Source organism: Dermacentor andersoni, chromosome 5 (genome assembly GCF_023375885.2).
Source record: "Dermacentor andersoni chromosome 5, qqDerAnde1_hic_scaffold, whole genome shotgun sequence".
Lineage (NCBI taxonomy): Eukaryota > Metazoa > Arthropoda > Arachnida > Ixodida > Ixodidae > Dermacentor > Dermacentor andersoni.
Window position 1 is genome coordinate 163620079 of NC_092818.1, and position 19796 is coordinate 163639874.

The 19796-nt window shown below is 43.9% G+C and overlaps 1 long non-coding RNA gene across 1 annotated transcript; it reads left to right on the forward strand.

Annotated features, from left to right (window-relative positions):
• Window positions 1-729: 729 nt before the first annotated feature.
• Window positions 730-13759, forward strand: LOC140218406 (uncharacterized). The gene is made up of 2 exons (XR_011894666.1): window positions 730-919; window positions 12146-13759. It is a non-coding gene; the product is annotated as an uncharacterized lncRNA (long non-coding RNA).
• The last annotated feature ends 6037 nt before the right edge of the window (window positions 13760-19796 follow it).

Here is a 19796-nt window from a genome sequence, read left to right on the forward strand (position 1 = left end):
AAAAAAAAAAGACCACACATGAACTAGGTCGTTGTAACGCTGTTATCGGTCATTTCTCGGCGTATTCCACAACCTTTGCATTGGCACCATATTCGATAAGTAAGGAAATAAACATTCATTACAAGTACATATTAATTGCTTGTTCACAATGGAAAAAAAAAACTTGAGTAGCACAAACATAAACCTATCAACATAGAGTGGGTGATGTTCACGGAAAGCACTCATTAATTTTTTTCTTGGCCACAGTTAGTTGTCATATCCAGTATGTAATTTAATGGTGGTTTCCGAGAAACCTGTACAGGTCTCCTTCGTAGCTTCATGCTAAAGTAGGGTGGGTGAAAATTTTTCCTGTCATGAATTTTACTTGCCTTGCAGGCTTCCACAGAACTGATCTGCCATAATCAAATAGTGCTCTGTAAAGTAAAATAAGGAACACCTTTTCTTCATATACCTGTATTTCACTCATTGACCTCTACCAAGCTACTCATGTAAATATGTATTTACTGCTCGAAAACGGGCAATTCATGCTCCAGTGTGTCAAATTTGCCACCTCCCAGAGCTGCTCCAAAACTTCTTTGACTGCTTCCATCCCTGTATGAGTGGCCCATATAATGTTTAATGAAATTATCACTGGCATCCCAGAAACTTCAACATTTAACATCCGCCTGCCAAAGTGTCTGCATCTCAACATTTTGGTTAGAACTGATCACTTTATTTGCTGCAGGACTGAAGCTGTCTTGATATCTACAATACATTGGACACTACATGCAGGATTATGAATGGATACCTGAACACTGCTTGAAGGAGCAAGCTCTACAGCATCACTTATGCTCCTTTCCATGGGTTGGCAAGAGGAACCGTGGCACGCAACTCTACAGGCACCTGTGCTCTTCACTACCTTCGGAGGAGAGATGCATTGGTATGCTGTACATATATTTGACTGTGGGTTCCAGCTGCATCTCTTGCATTGTCATTCGATGTGCAGGTAGAGGAGTTACCTATTGGGCGCACATGTTGGTTAACGATACAAAAAGGAAGGTGCTTCTTTGAACACCGATGACCCTGTCCTCCACTTATTTATTTTAATTTTCTTGTAACCTTATTTTTGCTGATTATATAAAGGTCGCAGGCAATTAAGCCAAGAAAAGCGTTGGTGTAATTAGCTGTGGTTGAAATTGAAATGTAGAAAATATTGAAAGAAAGTCATGAAAGCAGACGAAAGGACCTTGTCTGTGGTGGTGACTGAACCCACAACCTTTGCAGTACACACGCGATGCACTACCAATTGTGCTAACTTGGGTATTTGTGGTATTTATGCCCTGGGAGTGTTAGCCAGCGCCATTTAGAGCCATGGTGGGCAGATGTGGAACATCTTTTTTTGCACGATGGTGTCGCGTAACACCTGAACTGAAGAGAGCAGGCATGTGGCTAATAAACCCATGCATGCTACCTAAAGGCATCAAAGCTGTGAGGTTTCAAACCCTCGCATGAATGAATGAGAAGGAAAACGGGCTTCATTTTTTTAAAATCACGACCATATAAAGCCAGCAGGCAATGAAGCCAAGAAAAGCATAGGGGTAACTAGCTGTGGTTGAAACTGAAATGTTGAATTGGCTCTGCGGCCATGTATCAAATTTCACCGCAATGCATTATCATAACTCAATGGGCAGCACGTTTAAAAATTATAATTCAGAAGACTGCCAGAATTTCAACAAATGAGCAGTTAGCAAGAATGATAGTGTATGCCCTTCTAATATTCTTCGTATTTATGGCACTTATTCGTAACTTTTCCGCTGTGTTATATCAGTGTTTTAATTCGGACCAAAACTGTGCTATAATGTAGCAATGAGGTTATGGTCTAGTGGCGTAAATGTGCATGTTAATAAGAGGGCAAATCACCTTAACGTTAACTGAGAGTTGTTTAAACTTGGGAAGCCTTCCGAAATATACTTTTTTTGAAGTTGCTGTCCATTGAGTTACACTGGTGCACCGTGTCATGCGAGCTACCGCAACGAGATGGCGCTGTGTACACGGTCATGTAAGATGCGGAACGCCTCTGGGAGAGCGGACCAGACCGTGTAAGCCGAGCCGGCATGTAGCCGTGCTTGTTTTGCATACACAACCTAGTAAGCAGTTCCAGTTAACACTTACGTTTTGTCAATCACGTATGCTCGTCACCCGACCATGACATGGAGGCAACGGTGGGATACTCGACAACGCTGTGAGAAATGCACCACGCAAGTAGAAGTCTACATCACAGCGCACTGCGGTGAATACGAAACTTTGCTACCCATGGCTTCACCTACAGTGTCCACAGCCCAGCACGCAGCTCCACTAAACTCGTTCGTCGTCAAACTGCCGGAAAAACTTGATTTTCGGCAGCCCGAGGAGTAGAAACGGTGGCTCACGAGAAGGGAGGGCTATAGAGCTATCTCCAGACTAAAGACGACGACGAGACGCAGGTGAACACACTCATTTATGCCATGGGTCGTGAAGCCAAAGACGTCCTAGCCTTGCTCAGGCTCTGTGATGCTGAGAAACTCGACTACAACACAGTAATGCAACTGTTCATAAAAAATTTCCTGACATGGATGAACATGATATACGAGTGTGCAAAGTTCAACAGCCAGAAGCAAGACGTGCATGAGACAGCCGATATGTTCATCACCGAACTCTTCAGGCTCGCTGAAGCCTCTGAGTACAGCGCCCTGAAAGAGGAACTGATCTGTGGTAGACTCGTGGTCGGTCCCACAGACACGTAGGTAAGTGAGAAGCTGCAACTTAATGCTGAGCTTACTCTGGAAACCGCTGTCAACGCTGCTCGCAACATGGCGGCAACAATCAAACAGCAGCAAAAGGACCTACGGCCACAGCTACAATCACTTGAAGCTGTAGACACCATGCACAGCTTCTCGAAGAGCAAAGGAAAGTCAAATAATTCTCGTAAAAACCAGCGTGACCAAACTGCGCTGACATGCAAGTGGTATGGCTCAACAAGACACCTATGATTCACCATCACACACTATGTGCACGGCGAATGGCAAAACATGCAGTGCCTGCAGTAAAAAGGAACACAGCTGCCATATGCTTTTCCGCTTCCAAAAAGCAGAACAAAATGCACATACCAAGCTGTTTTGGAAGAGGTTTACTTGGACAATTAACTGACCAACAGGATCCTGGGCCATGAAAAATCAATGTGATGGTCAATGGCTTCAAGGTAGACACTGGTGCAGATGTGACTGCCATGCCAACAAGCCTCTACGACGAACAAGTCACGGGAAACCTGAAGCAAGCAAAAGAACAGCTGCTCGGACCCGGCAGGACCAAAAAAAGCAACGGTTAGACTGCTACCGTGTGCTGAAATGGCTGGTTGTGTCAAGAACAAATTTATGTAATAGACAGGCTGCATGACGCACTTTTTGACGTCCCCCCGCAATCAAATCCTTCAATGTCCAACCAAGTCTCCTAGAAGTAGCGGAGTCAAAAGGCAAGGTCAGCGACCCAGCCAACATTTTATGCCACTACCTCTACCTGGCTACAGACCTGGGCCTACCTTCTCAGGACCGATTACAATATATCGCTACTCCCTGATGCCAAGCGGTGTGCTATTATGTACTCGGGGCGAGTACCTCTGCCCATGTTGCCGAGTGTCCAAATGTGAGTTGGAGAGAACGGAGAGCCTGGGTGTCATCATAAAGGTCGAAGAAACCACAGAGTGGCATGCACCTATGGTAGTGGCTAAAAATAAAGGAGGCGAGCTTCAAATCTGCAGTGACTTTGGAGGGTTAAAATAGAACATTCTGTGAGAATGAGTCTTAGTGCCCACCATCAATGATTGCCTGGCCAAACTCACCGGAGCTGCCTAGTTTAGCAAACTTGATGCTATAGCCGGATATTGGTTACTGGTTACCCGAGTCCCAGAGGTACAACACTTTCCTGATGCCACTTGGCCATTTTAAGTTCCTCTGATTGTCCTTCAGAATTTCCACAGCAACTGAATTTTTCCACTGGGAAATGCTAAGACTGCTAGAAGGCCTGGACGGCCAAGCATGTCTGCAAGACGACATAAAAGTGTTTGGCCGCACGAAGACAGAACATGATGCACGACTGCACAAAGTACTTGAGCACCTGCAAGAAGCTGGCATCACCGTAAACGCAGGAAAGTGTGTACTACACCAGCAGTAAAAAATCGGGCCCCTTGGTTAACCCCCTTCTCGTTCATTACATAACGAGGGTCTCGAATCTGGCAACATTGGTGCCTTCAGGTACTACGTGTGGGTTTATTGACCAGTTGCCTTCACCCAAAAAGATCACATACTCGTGATGCCTGCGACAGAAAGGATGCTCTACATATCGCCAAGGTTTGTGAGTGGTGGCACTGGCTAACAATCCCAGGGTTAGTTCTAGTAGTAACATAAATACCCCAGAAAATAGATGGGAAGACGGTGCTGTGTTAGCTCGATCGGTAGAGCATCACACACGTAATGCGTAGATGTGGAATCGTTCCCCACCTGCGGGAAGTTGTTTCTTCATCCACTTTCAGTTCCGTTAATTTTCCCTGTGTTGTCCTTGGTGCCTTTGTTTGTTGGCGTCTTATGATTAATAAAAATCGGGCCCCTCGGTTAATCTGCTTTCTTCTCGTTCATTACATAACAAGGGTCTCGATTCCGGCAACATTGATGCCTTCAGTTGGCATGTGGGGCTTTATTGACCAGTTGCCTTCACCCAAAAAGATCACGTACTTGTGATGCCTGCAGCAGAAAGGATGTTCCACATCCACTGCGTGTGTGCCATGTTTTCTAAGAAAGCAGGAACTGTTCATATAATCTCTGGAAGTTCATAAAAGAGGGGGAGGGAGGAAAGATTGCAAAGAAGGGAACAGGGTCAAACAAATCGAGGTGTAGCAACCTGTGTAAACCGAAAGCAAAAAACATTCATACACATACTTGTGAGAAATAGAAAAAAAAAGAATAATTACACAGTCATTCTTTGATATTAAAAGAGCTTCTGATATCAGTTGTGAATTCATGTTTCTACTTCTGCCAAGAATATATTTCAAGTTGTGGATGACAAGTGCATGTGTTACAATGCTCACCTAGATTGGTCTTACTTTGTTTTTATATTCTGCAAATGTTCTCTTGCCCTTTCATCAGTGCAGCGTCCAATTTGGCTTGTGTAGAGCTTACCAGAAGTAAGAGGTTATTTGGTAAACCATTCCAATGGCACAATTCATGAACGGTGTTGCATGCCTTTTGTTAAAAGCAGCTGTATTTTTACACTCAAGCGTGGGAAAAAAGCTTAGATGGCTTCTTCGGAACCAGCAGCACGAATGGGGCCCCATATTTGTCATTAACCTTCTTCAGTGAGTGCAACTGCTGTGCTCATGAGGCAGTGCCTCTGGCTGCTTCAAACTGCGCACTGTTACCTTTGCTGCTTTCCACTCCTGAAGTTTTCGCAGTAGGGATTCTGAGATTCCGATGATGAGAGTGAGGGAGGCCAGCTGTTATGAACATGCCAACGTGAGCACAAAATCTATTGCGCCTTGTGTTAATACACATTTTTAGAGCCTATTCAAGGCACATTGGGCAATTGTGGGCTTAACATGGATTTAGGCTGGTTCATACAGTAGCTAACCTTTCTTTGCTCTTAGTTGGTAACTTCAGGAAACATGCGTTAGGGTGAGCATCAAATGTTTACCTAAGATATGCAGCATATTCTCAATGGGTTAATGAAGTTGAGTCTGACGAAGTCTTGTCCGGTTAGGAAGAGTCAAGGGAAAAAACAGAACTGACACCGACCAAAGTGAAAAATTATTTAAAGACACGTGGGAGCCTTGCTTACAATGCTTTCACCATGCGTGTCTCATGTGTAAAGGTTAGTCCTTTTCCGTGCCCATTAAAGACATTTCAAATGTTATCTACCATATTCTCATGTGTCATATTAGAGTTAGGTTGTAAAAGAATCAAGATATCGATGTATGTAAAAACACTTAGAACCACGGCGTTGTCAAATATCTAGTGATGTAATGTCACAAAGCACAGGAGCATTGCGATTATCACATCTCAAAACCCCTACTGCAAAAGCTTAAATTCCAAATGCAATGAAATTTCACTTTGGCTATATTGGTAATAAATTAGTAGTAAATACTACTGTAGTCATCTTGGCAAAGCTGCGGGGCTGGTATCTAATTTTCTTTTTGATACTCTTTTAATACTGTATTAGCAGACGACACATGAACCTGGTGGTTAGTGGCTATGACGAGAGTCCACATCGCCTTCAGGTTTTTATCACTGCAGGCAGCTGCAGGTGGTCCCTTATCTCGTAGGCCACACTAAGGTGCCCTGCAATCTGAGTCATGCCTCACTGCCAGTTACTGGTAATCGTGGCATTAATTTCAGTCTCGGTATCAAGATTGCTAGAATGCTGTTTTGTATTTACACTGTTTGAATCATTTTTTTATGCAGCCCTAACTTTTGTTGTGGTTGGGCTTTAAGGGCTGTAAAACAGCAAAAGCCAGCAGTGCGCACACTTTAAAGCAGCTGAAGCAGCTGGAAGTACTGCCTCATGAGCACCAAGTGATGCACTCACTGCAGAAGGTTGCTGACAAGCATGGGCTCTGAGTTGGGCTGTTTGGTGTTGCGCTGCCAAGCCTGATGGTGGATAATCAAATTGTAGCTGTGGCAGCTGCATTTTGATAGGTGTGAAATGCAAAAATGCATGTGTGTTTTGCACTGTATGCACAGTAGAGTAACCAAGGGGGTCAAAATTATTCCAGAATCCCTCGTACTTCATGCCTCATAATCATATTGTGGTTTTGGCAAATAAAACTACAGAATTTGGTTCAATATATCAGTTGGTGCCCTTTGATGTTCCAGTTCTCTGATTTTCTTGCTTATAAAAGCTCTGTTCTTGGTATAAATGATGAATTTGTTATTACAAAAGGCTAACCTTTAATCTAACTTAACTCATTAATTTCCTTTAGTGTCCCTTTTCCATGCATTAAAAGCATGGAACACTAATACATTTGCATTAATTTTTATTTGACTCGTGCTCAACAGCTAGATGCCATAGAAGAGAACTACTACCGTGGGCTTCAAGTTGATAGGTTGCTGTATAAAAGCTTGTCTTTTCTTTTAGAGATAAAAACTCCTGAGCCAAGTTTTCTGTCTTTATATAGACTATTGAGATAGGCAAACACCACTTGCATGATAGATCAGTGATTAGTTATGTGTTCAGTTTTTGCCCCCACCCCAAAAAAAGAAAGTGAACTTGTGGGATCGTTCTCCACCTGTGGCAAGTTGTTTTTTCATCCACTTTCATTTCGATTAATTTATCATTTCGTTATTTCATTTATTAAGCTCAAGTAATTTCCCCTATGTTGTCCTTGGTGTTTGTTGGCTTCTTATGATATTACTAGTAAAAATTGGGCCCTCGGTTAACCCTCTTTCTTCTCATTTATTACATAACGAGTGTCTCGAATCAGGCAACATTGATGCCTTCAGGTAGCATGTGTGGGTTTATTGACCGGTTGCCTTCACTAAAAAAAGATCACGTTCTCGTGACGCCTGCGGCAGAAAGGATGTTCCATGTCCGCCGCCAAGGTCTGTGAGTGGTAACGCTGGCTAACACTCCCAGGGTTCTACAAGGAAACAAATACCCAAGAAAGTGGATCGGTAAACGGCGCCGCGGTGCTCAATTGGTAGAGCATCGCATGCGAAATGCGAAGGTTGTGGGATCGTTCCCCACCTGTGGCAGGTTGTTTTTTCATCCACTTTCATTTCCATTAATTTATCGTTTCATTATTTCATTTATTAAGCTCAAGTAATTTCCCCTATGTTGTCCTTGGTGTCAGTGTTTGTTGGCTTCTTATGATATGAATCATAAAAATAGGGGCCCTCGGTTAACCACCTTTCTTCCTGCAATAACATTTTTCATGGAGGATAACAAAAGCACGCTTGACTTTCTTTAAAAAAATATGCTTCATGTAGACAGTTTCTGCGTCCTTGTCTGTTTGCAACCTAAAAACATGAAAAACAGCTAGTAAAAGGCAGCAGAAAATTTTAAACGAACTGCTGATATTGCAGTAATAAAAACTCTTCACAAAGAATAGCTAATAAAAATATTTTAGAAATTTCAGTGGTTTTCTGAAAATAAAATTGGCATGGAAAAGGTTAATCTTGTATGGGGCACTAAGAACAGTAGTAAAACAAATTAGTCACCTAACGCAATCTGTGTAATGAATTGAGGATAAGTGCTCTATAAACAATTACATGTTTTCGATGAGAGATGGTGATTATTTTCCGACACATGTCGATCTTTATTTGCTAATGTGGAAAACCACAATCGCTTCCCTCTCAGCTCTCTCGGGGCTCTGCAACTAACCTCATGTGCTGGAAGATAGGGAAACACCCACGGCTCATATGTTCAGCCATGTGGCTACTGTAGTTATTTGTGCAAGTTCTGGGTTCACCCACTCCCTCATTGAAACATTGATAATGATTACGATTACTAATACTCGTTTCCATCCAGGAGCCAAATCAGCTTGTAGTTGATGCTAGTCCTGTTGACAGGTCTTTATCCTTGTTTCTTCCTGCTATCATACTTCTAAGAATAAATAATCTTGCATACTATTGCTGAAAGCTGGGAGAGTTGGTTACTGGCATTAGGAAACATAGTTACTACACTATAAGATGAAACACATGAAATGCACAGGATGAGCACTACACATGAACTTGTTTTAGTACATGAGTGCGATTATATGAATGCTTGAAATGCTCAAATTTGCAGCAAAATTTGACTATACGTGACATATAACATACATCACTCATTCTATTTTGCATGTACCGTACATCTTTTTCAAGTAATCAATTCTTATATTCGAGATTTCAATAGAAGGTGTGCTATTGCATTTATCGGTTTGTCTGGGAAGGCCCTTATATATCAGTGTGGAATTTTAGGCTTACATTTTCTGAGTATGTTGTGCTGTTGTATTTTGCCATGTATTGACATCTTTTACAATGTCCTGCAAGTGTTTCAGGCCTTGCTGACACGCTAACCTGCGCAGAATGCTCAGCCTGTCTTTGAGGCACCTTTGAGTGCCTTTAATGCCTTCAGCAGCAAGTGTTATACCCGTCACACGAGCATGCCAAAGGTCCTTTGAAGTTAAGGAGCATTGAGCTTTCAAAGACATTAGTTCAACGGATATATGTCGGTGCTACATGGTCTCCAGGTAGTCTCCGTTGAAGCTTTTAACAGAGACCGCAATGTATCCTTAGCGCTACCATCACCTTGAAAGTAATAAAAAAATATAGCCCAATGCGTCTTATAATAAATTTGTCACATTTTTTTCAGCAACATTTATTTTTCCTAACACATAGAAACATCAAAACAAAATGCACACGTAGTAAAGGCATTACTTTATCACAAACAGATGTATTTATTGTAATGATGGCCACCATGTGTACCGCTTCGTACACCGCACATTGGCGTCGATTATTCATTGTTGCCTTTGCTTCAGCTGCTTTGTTTCGTTCTTTGTGGCTAGGTAGCGGTAGGTACACGTAAACGCTGTAAAAACTAAAAAACAAAAGTTACAAGGAAAGATGTGCAGAAAGAAGCCAAGGAGACTGGGATGCCTAGCAGCCACTAACCAAAGAACCAAATCGCACATGGCAACCGTGTTGTGTCGAGGTTGTTGCTGACGACAGGCCGTGCCGGTGTTGCTGTACCGGCGCTTTCATGATGGAGATTGCGGGTGTCCCGAAAGTGTTTAGTACTTTAGTAACAGTATTCAGTACTTATAAGCTCATTCTGAAGAGGTAAAAATTGAACTTCCATATCTTTAGTTTATTTTTTCTACTGTCAGACGCCCTCTAGGCTTGGGAGTATTCCCTTGAGGTTTCAAAGGACGAACGCGCACTCCTTTGACTCAAAGCCCCCTTCCAGTAGGGCTCCTTTGCTGTGCCTGTGTGACAGTGCACATTCTCCCTTGAAGTAAAGAATCTTTGGTTCAAAGGACTTTGAAAGTGCCCGTGTGACTGGGGTATTATGTAGGATAGACCAGGATTTGTGGTAATGGCAGGCTGCAGGAGCATTGTGCACAGATGTAGGTGGTAACAGCATCTGGATATCTCACAAAACATTGCAAAACATGCCAAACTGTGACTGTACACATGCAGTTTGCAAATATAAGGCAGGGAAGTGCAGATTTGTATACTAGGTCTTTTCCATCCAAGAAACCAATAACTGCATTAACAAACCTTCTACAGGGGTCTTGAATAAAGAAGTTGGTTACTTGAACAATATGATGTATGGCATGGGTGCATCATGAATCACATAGTTTATATGTCGTGTATTGTGAAATTTCCTGCGAATGTGTCGTTTTTATGTATGTAATCATTGTTTAGTGAGGTTGCTTGATGTCCAGCACCCATTCTCTGCATATCATGTTGGTATTTTGTTTTGTCTTAGAACTGTAATTATGTTTCGTAAAACCTTACATTGCTAAAATTAGACTTTGGGGCAGTTTGGTCTTTTCATCCACATTCTTGTTTTTGTCATTTCCCTTACCATGCAAGCATTTTTCTGGAGCACTTGCAGTATTTCGTCATGCTCTTGCGTTTACAAACCAGATGTCTGTCTGTGAACAGCTCAAACCACTTCTAGCATGCAAATCTGATGCATCCTCAATAGAACTCCATAGTGAATGTATTGCTAAAAATATTTTTCAGGGGATGAAGCACTTCTATAACTACAAAGTTTTGCAGCAATAAAGAAGCAAAATGCTTGCATCTGTGTAATCTATATATAATATTTTCTTTGTATCATCTTTTATCTGACTGTCTGTCAGCATGGTAACATTGCATATTATCTTCTTAACATTCATGAGTTCCAAATAGCTACTATAATCTTTTTGTCCTCACATTTTCTGCACTATCCTTCACCGGAAGGACAACTAGCAGTTCACTTGATTTACCACTTACAGGCAACAAATTAATCATAATAGCAGTGTCATGCCTATTGCTTAAAAGCTCCTAAACGATTTTGCACATCTGAAAGTTCCTTGAATTCATGCAAGCAGGTGCTGCTTATATGATGGCTGAATGCTCATGTGATTGGTTTTTAGGCCAATGTGAAAGAAAAACGCCAGTACCTATGTGTTGCTTTATGATGTTGACCTGTATTTATTATTACGTTGGTGAACTGTGTGTGCACTCTGAAGATATGCACATTACTGCTGGTGTTTCGTATAATCTGTGTATAATACAACAACATATATTATCAAGAACACATTCATTTTATTAGTTTTTGTAATATGTTGTCATGATTTCCTTTCATTGTCAGTGCTGCAAGGTGTCCTAATACCTAATTAAAGAGCTTCTGCAGACATAAAGAGTTGATTCAGAATTTCAGAAGCTTTTAATCACTGCAGCTATAGGTTTTTTTAATATAAGCTTTCTTCACTACAAAATGGGGGTTCCTAAATTGGTTATTTGCGCCTATAAACCACCCGAGCTGGATGAAAATACTTTTCAGAAATTGCTCGAAGGTTTATTATACTTAAGTCAGAATAAGAAGATACTCTTTGCAGATAAAAAACATTAATGGTCTATCTCACATAATGAAACATTCTGGAAGGCCTTGTGGTCATTCGTAGAAGCACTTGTTTGTAGCTTTGTCAGTGCCGTGATGTTTCAACCTTAGCCTACAAGATAACGATACTCACACCATGTGAAATTTTCGCGAAGTAGTCTGTTTGTGCATTCTGCGACTTAAAAGGAAGAGGTCTGGACACTGACCAAAATGGTTTAAAGTACTTATTTGAATTTTTGAAGCTATGTGAATTTATTTGAATTTGAAAATGTAAAAAACTATTTTAAACATTTTGGTCGGTGTCTGGACCTCTTCCTTTTAGTATGCATCATCCCTACCAGACGGGCTTTCGTCATACTCTCCACTTCATCCAGTCTGCAACTGTACAATGGGCTGTAATTTTTCCTAAAATCTGAGGTGGCCAAGATGCACTTGGAGTGGTAGCATTGAATGGCCCAGCACTGTTGAATAATTGGTGATGCTATGTTTAAATATTCATGCGGTGTCTGTTTGCAATACAATAGTACATAATCTATTTTGTTTGGTTTTCCAGAATGCTCCCTATCATGCACTGCCATCTCAACAGTACCATGGCCTTTTGTGTGGATTCCTTCCCTTTTGAAGGCCACCACTGTTTGCACAGCATCACAGCCTGCCTGCCTTGATCTTGCGGAAGAAGAAAATACAAAATGCCTATTTTTTGAAATGCATGCATGGCTTCATGCAACACCACCTGTCGTCGGGGTGTTAAGGCTTTTTGCAGAGAAAATGTAATGACGCCTTATGTGTGCCCTGGTGGCAAAGTGTTTGCCTCTTTGCCTGTGTAAAAATTTCACACTTATGGATACTGTTAAAGGTTCCTGTATCATATTTTCTTTCACATCCTAAGAAATTTTTGTTTCATTATAAAACTAAAAATTATAGTTGAATTGCTGCTTTGTGTGATATGCAATATTCAGCTGAAGGTGATCAGCAGAGGTCGAACAAGTGTTATGTCAGGTGGAGAAATTTTTTTGAGAAGTGGACTTCTTCGTTAGGGTAACAACCATTTTCCTTGGCAGTATTTATATAGTTCACTTTTCTCCACTCCATGGATATCCAGCAAAATGAGTGAGTGCATAGAGAAGGTGAGGTAAGTTTAAATGCTCACCATGGGGGTTTAGTTGGGGTAGCAAGGTGTGTAGAAGTATGGGAGTTTGGCAGGTTGCTGGCACCAATTTCTATGAGTGATCTTGTTGTTTGTGTCTATGTCAGTTATATAAGGCGAGGCGTCTTCTGACGCCAGAAATTTTGAAAAAAAAAACTCCTTATATTTGTGGAAATTCAGTATGTGCCCCTGGGGCTACTACGAGCACTTGGGGCCACTGGGTAGATGCAGCTCTCCAATGAACTTTTTTGACACAAACTTGTGTATGTACACTGGGTGTGTGCCATTGCATATGTGCCACTCTTTAATGAACCTCTTTGATGCTGACTTAGGTCATGGGGCATCACAACACAAACCTATGTAGCGACATCTGTGTAGCAAGTGTGAGCTGGAATTGTCTGCTTGGATTTTCTTTCCCTGATGACGACTAGTCCCCTTGTTGAATTAACTTCAGCCTGAGATATCACCTGTTTGTCTACTGTTATCACATTATGCCCATTTTGCTGTGAACTTGTCATGTTCTCTAGCTGGCAAGCTTGAATTTCAGGTGCTGCACGCTAAGGAAATTGATTCAGAGTGGGTGGTACCACTTCTGCTTTTTCTTTGCAGCTGTGTGTTACATGAGAGAATAAGTTGTACGTAGATGTCTATTAGAAATAGCATAGGTATTCAAAGGTACTTTCATTATGTTCTAGGTCATTGGTGCTGTCTGGCCTCCTTTGCATCATTTTTTGTAGCATGCTTTTTACATGCAAAAACAAATGTGGCCTGTTCTAATGCATGCAAGGACTGCCCAATAGCTCATGATGTTTTGAGCCGCTGAATTTCAGTCTTGGCTGCACTTGTGGATTTTCAACTGTACTGAAGCTTGCAATATGCTTGAATTTCCTGTCAAACTGGTTTGCTTGTTTGTATCCAATTTATTGAATTATTTCACTTTCATTATGCTAATAGTCATTGATTGTACTATCATGCTGGCACATTTGATTCTGGAACTGCAATAAATTTCCAGACATTTTATTGCTTTGTCATGGTTTTTGCACTCGTCAGACACAATCTACTAAACACACACACAAAAAGAACTCCCTTCAACCTCGTAAAATTCCCAAAAAGTGCATAATAAACTCCCAGACCTACCTGTAAAAGCCCTAATAAGGAGCTAAAATGCACTCCCAAAACATCTGTTTAAAACTCCCTTAGTAAAACAGCTCCCTAAAGCTGTAAAAATTCACTCCCAAGCATTCTCGTATATGTTCCCATAAAAAGCAAAAATCGAACTCTCAAAACTATCCATAAGTGCTCCCTTAAGCAGAGCTCCCAAAATATGGGAACGGTTGCTCCCAGGTTTACACCTAAGCACTCCTACAAGGAGGTAAAATAATTTCCCAAAGGTATCCTTCAAAACGCCCTTAAGAAGCCAAACGTTTCCGAAAATATGTACGTAAGAACTCCCATCGCTTCTCCTATAAATTCCCATAAGAAGCAAAATAAAATACCCATGTCAACTTGTAAAAGCTCCCAAAGCTCCTCATAAGAACTTCCATAGTTCTGGTGTTCAAAAGAGGAATGAAAAACTCCCAACGTTCCCCATATAGACTCCTGCAACCACTCGTGGGTTGGTGTTCAAAGGAGAATTAAAAACCTCCCATAATTCTCCATATAGACTCCTGCAACCACTGAGGGGTTGGTGTTCAAAGGAGAATTAAAAAACTCCCATAATTCCCCTTAACACCACCAAACACAAGGGTGTGAAAAAAAACTCCGTTCGAATGGAGGATATTGTCCTCCCTTAAGGGCTGAAGTTATGCAACGAGGCCAAAACTCCCTAAAAGGGTCAAACCTGTTTACAGTGTAGTGGGCAAAGCGGCACACAGGGCTACATACATTTTCCCGTTCACCCCAGACCACTCGCTCAACTTGGAGAGCTCTATGTGGCAAGGGAAAGATAAGCGATAGTTGGAAATTTCGTTGCACTTTGGTACGCACGCGTAAACAGTATACACAAGCAAGGAATGACTAGACCGCGCGACGAGAGGTGCAGGGGGAGGGGGGGGGGGCAGCTCACCCAGCATCTACCCAATCCCCCGCCCCCCAACTTTTTTTTTTTTTCGACGACCACTTGTTCAAGGAGCGGAATGACTTCGTTCACTGTTATAAAGCAGGACGGCATCCATGCAGGTCCCCATTTCGGTCACAGTGTAGCATGCCCACAAAGGTGGATACGTGTGCACGCTAGCACATTTATTTCACGGGGTTTCAAAGCTATAGCCTATGTGTGTACACACCGGCGGGAGGGAAAAAACAGCGGTTGCAGAGCCCGCTGTAGAAAGCGGGCCCAGTGACTGCCACTATACGGAAGTGCATGCTACATATACTGCCCAACAGGTTTCCTGTCTACGTAAAACAATCGCACGCCGCCGAGAACAACATTAAAGCTAAAACGCGCAAGTGCATAGTAAAAGCGCGGGAAAACAAGGGGAACCCCGAAGGGTAGTGTATATAGGACCCGTTACGGAGTCCAAATAAAAAGCCAGAACGAAGTCGACGGGCTCTCCACGAGAGATACGAAGCGCATTTCCATTTTCGTCGAAATTGCGTCAGAGCTCCCCGTCCGGTGACGGTGCGTGCGGAGGGCCTGGTGCGCCGTTCCTTTTCCGACACAAAAGCGAGCGAAAACGGCGCTGATAAGTCCACTGCTGCTGCTGCTGCTTCTACTACTACAATGACTGCACGGGGCCATTTCGAACGAGGCCAAGGTGTTGCCACGAGAGGCGGCAGGAACAGAGAGCCGTATGCGCTATAAAGGCGAGAAAGAATGTCGAGAGGAGCCCGTAAAGAAAAAAAAAAGAAGAGCACCCTTGATTTATGCCACACCTTCTCGCTTTTTATTGCGTTCCGTGCGCGCGCACGCGCGTAAGCGCGAGCGAGCGGCGATTCAACGCGTATCCCGCCAGCTCTCAACGTCTTCCTGTCTGTTGTTCCCTTGCTTTCTCGCCAGCTGTGTCGGCGGAACGGGGCACCCTCATTTCACCTGTTCTGCGTGCCAGAGGTCTGCTGTACGACATTGTTCTTTCGCTACCTCTCTCTCTCTGTCTATTTCTTCGGCTTTTCTTTGTTCTTCTGTTTTTCCTCTTCAGCGTCGTCGAGCCCTTACTGGGGACGCGCACGGAGGGTGTTTCCCTTTCTGTGTGTTCCGAGGCGATTCAGCGACTCAAACGACACGAAATGCCCCAAGAAGCTATATGGCCCGCGCTTGCCAGGGTCTCCGCCCTCCTTCGGCTTCCCCTTTCCTCTCTATATATTTTTTTATATATACTGCATAGGTATTTTCACACATTTCCGTCCCAAGAAATTCTCTCGCCGCACCATCACAGCTCACTTCCCTTTATTATGTTCTCTTCGCTGCTGTTGCATTTTCTGTTGTTCCTCACGCGTTTCGCTGGGTTTCCTTGTACTGTGGATTTACTACAGGATGTTTCTTTTGTACCGTATTCGAAACAGAGAGCAGCGTATGATTCAGTGCAAGAAAATTTTTCGGTTTTGTTTGAAAAAACAAGCTTTAAAGCGAAGTAATAAACGTCGTGCGTAGACCATGAGACAGCTTACTCATCTGTTTACTTTTTCCTATCAAATATTATTGCCTAATATTAATGAACGTTCACTCTAGAAGGATTACACAAGCCCTCATTTTCACAATGATCGCCTCCGACTATAGTGTAAACACAATAGATGAGGCAACGCTTAAACTTGGTGGCAATAAAGCCTGGTAAATAACTATACTACTAGGATTACACGCTGACATTTCCTGCCGGGTTATGAAACCTGCATAAATATGGTTACTGTCGTTGCTATGTATTTCTAATCAGAGAGAGAGAGCCCTTTAATGAAATTTTTCTAATCAGATATCTGAAACCTTTCATTTTAAGACTCCTGAAAGAGTAGCAAGCAGACATTGAGTGCGGTAAGTGTACACGGAGATTAGAGAACAACAATTAAGATAGACATGGAAAATGGCAGACCATTGTGTATCTAACGTGATGAGCCTACCAACCTCGTATTTCTTGCGTGTTTAAACGATGATGATGAATGGCATCCGCAAAAGTTGAACAAAATTTTCTGGCTGCCTTTTTTTCTGGCAGTTCCCTTCTTTTTTCTAACTCAATTTATGCAGGACAGAAGTTCACGCGAAGGTGAAAGCTTTAAGTGATAAGCAATCGTCGAACAAGGAACATGCCCCTGGAACCAACGTTTCCGCAACAGGCATGTCATCGTCAGTGCAGTTGCTACCCTGTCTGTTGAATATTTGGATCCAGCGACATTATTTGTTCAACCACTGTTAGTATATGCATATCACACTAAGTGCACTACTGTGACAGCAGCTAACTGCGCTCACGTAATCAGTCCGAGATAACTACCGTGTGTTCTCTGGGGTGTTCCTACACAACCAAATGGACATTGCAAACAATTCACAATGGAAGGTACGTTTGGGTTAACACATACGAGAACACAGCCAGCTACAAACAAATCTTCAAAAGTTATTTCGTTTAAGTCCTGGATGTGTTCAAATAAAACCGAGCCGACGGAAACAGAGGAGCACAGACACTACAACGGAAGCGGTTTCACGCTGTCACGTCGGTTCCTTGCGACGCGATGAAAGAAAAGCGCTCACGCAGTCCAGTCATGCGGCTCCTATCCCTGAGCTCGCGGACACGTTCGGCAACGCTGTATCCGCCTCGGCAAAAGAAAAAAATTCAACAAAAGAAAAAATCTCCTTAGTGCACACTATAAGGTGCGTAGGAAAGCCCACGCTATAGCAAAAGGTGCGTAGCTGTGAGCCCCACTTCACGTTTCCGCGCACAGGTTGAGATCGCCGAATCCAGTGGGAAAAGGAACGATGCAAGTGGAACAAAAAGACGTTGCAATAGTTGAGAGAATCGACGCTCCTCGCAAGAATAGAAAAAAAAAAGAAAGATGCATAAATTGGACTGGAACCGTTATGCAGAAGCTGAAATGTAAGGAGAGAAATAGAAAAAAAGAAATGAAAAGGGGAAGAATGCGGCAGTCAGGACGACACCCGACAGCGCGGCGCCGTGCGCCCGGAAAGCGGCCCCATTCTTCGGCTGTGCGCGAAAGCCGAGAAGGCGCTCGGGAGCGCTTTGATACCTGCGCCTCGGACGGGCGCGGAATTTTTGATTTCCTGGGCCTCGCGCCCTCTCCTGCCTTCCGCATTTTGGGTTTCTTCAGACGTCGGCGCGCTCTCGGTGGAGAAGACGACATCGGCAGTTGCCACATGTGATCTTCGGAGACACGGCGCGATCCGGACACGGAGTGCTGTTGTCGAGCAAGTGCGCTGTCTTGGTCGCGGAAATCGCAATGGGTCAGTTTTCTTTAGAGCACGAAGATGTCGGCACGACAGTAATGAACCGGTGTTAAGCGTCTAACTATCGTCCTTATGCGGTTGCGCGCTATGCCGGAAACCGACGTCCGTTGAATTATAGGTTTTACGCATGGAATCTGCACGGTCGGCTATGAGGGACGCAGTAGTGGAGGGCTCTTTGTTTGATCCCACCTGGGGTTCTTTGACGCGCACCCAAATCGCGTTATACGAGCGTTCTTTTTTTTTTTCATTCCGCGCCCATGTGAACGAGGTGTTGCCGCGGAAGAGACTCAAACCTGCGACCTCGTGCTCAGCAGCGAAACGTCATAGCCACTGAAGTACCGCGGCAGGTAACGTGACGTTCGTCCCCAAAAATGAGGGTCAGATATACTTTAGCCCGTTATTCTGTTTGCTCGCATATATGCCAAGAGGTGCTCCGGAAGTTCAATATCTTTCGATGCCTCCTTGTTACGTCCTCTAGCGTCAGCTCAACTCACCCACAGCAGTAGCCACATATGAGAGACAAGAGGAGAACTGACTTGGAAAGAAATCCTAGCTAAAATATTGGATTTAGGCACGCACCTACACACACACAGACACACACACACACAGACACACACACACACAGACACACACACACACACGCACACGCACACGCACACACGCACGCACGCAGGCACGCACAAAGAAACAACGAGACAGTAAGAAGGAAACAAAGGCACACCGACCAATACTGAGAAGAAAGAAAGACTGTCCGTATATATATATATATATATATATATATATATATATATATATATGTATGCTAACATAGGTTGTGTCTGGGCAGCGGGCACCTCGCACTCACACATGCGTTGGTTAGGCCGAATCACAGCCAGCACTCGAACACCCATGAACACTATTTTTTTCGTCTACCGGCAAAACAGGGTGAGCTAAGCGGAGAACGCTTTAAAGCGAACGCGATTCAGTGGCTCTTGCACCTTTTTTTTTTTATCTGCAGACGTGCACAAGAGCACGCCGACTCGGGGCCGGCCACGCCTGCCTGAGCACCGCGCGCGCGCACCGCTATACCGCCAAAGCGGGCGCCTCTCGCGTCACGGGCTCCGCGAGAACGACAAGCCTGGCCCCCACCGGCGCTGCCGACGCCAGCGGAGAGAGCAGGACACCGTGCAAAGGCCATCGCGCGCGAGCGTAGCCGGGAGGAATGCATATGCATTTTCCGCCCCTCCAAGTGCGCCGCTCCTCGCCTGAGTGTACTGCAGCTACTCCTGCAGCCGCCGAAACCTTTCTCCACGAACAGTTAGTTTTATCGCCGGTGGCGCTCTCTTTCCGCGCCCAGAGCGCAGACCCGCACCTTCCTAGCTCTGCTGCAACTTGCATCTATGTATTGAGAAAGCGCGGGCTAGGCTTTTACGGGCTGCCCCCTCAAACCCGCCCCCCGTCTTTCTTGGCTTTGCCCCCTCCTTTCTCCTCGCTTCGTCGCGCACTACCTAACGGCGAGGCGCGCCTAGCTCAGCCGGGACCTGCCTGCGTATAAATGGCGCCCATTACACCTTGAAAGAAAAGCACCGGCATCGTCGTCGGTATACAGGGCGCCCGCGGCAGGAGGGCTCGCAAGCGGCAGCGGCGCGCTTGGCAGTTCCGGATTTAGAAGCGAGGAGAGGAAGCCAAGGTGTTCCG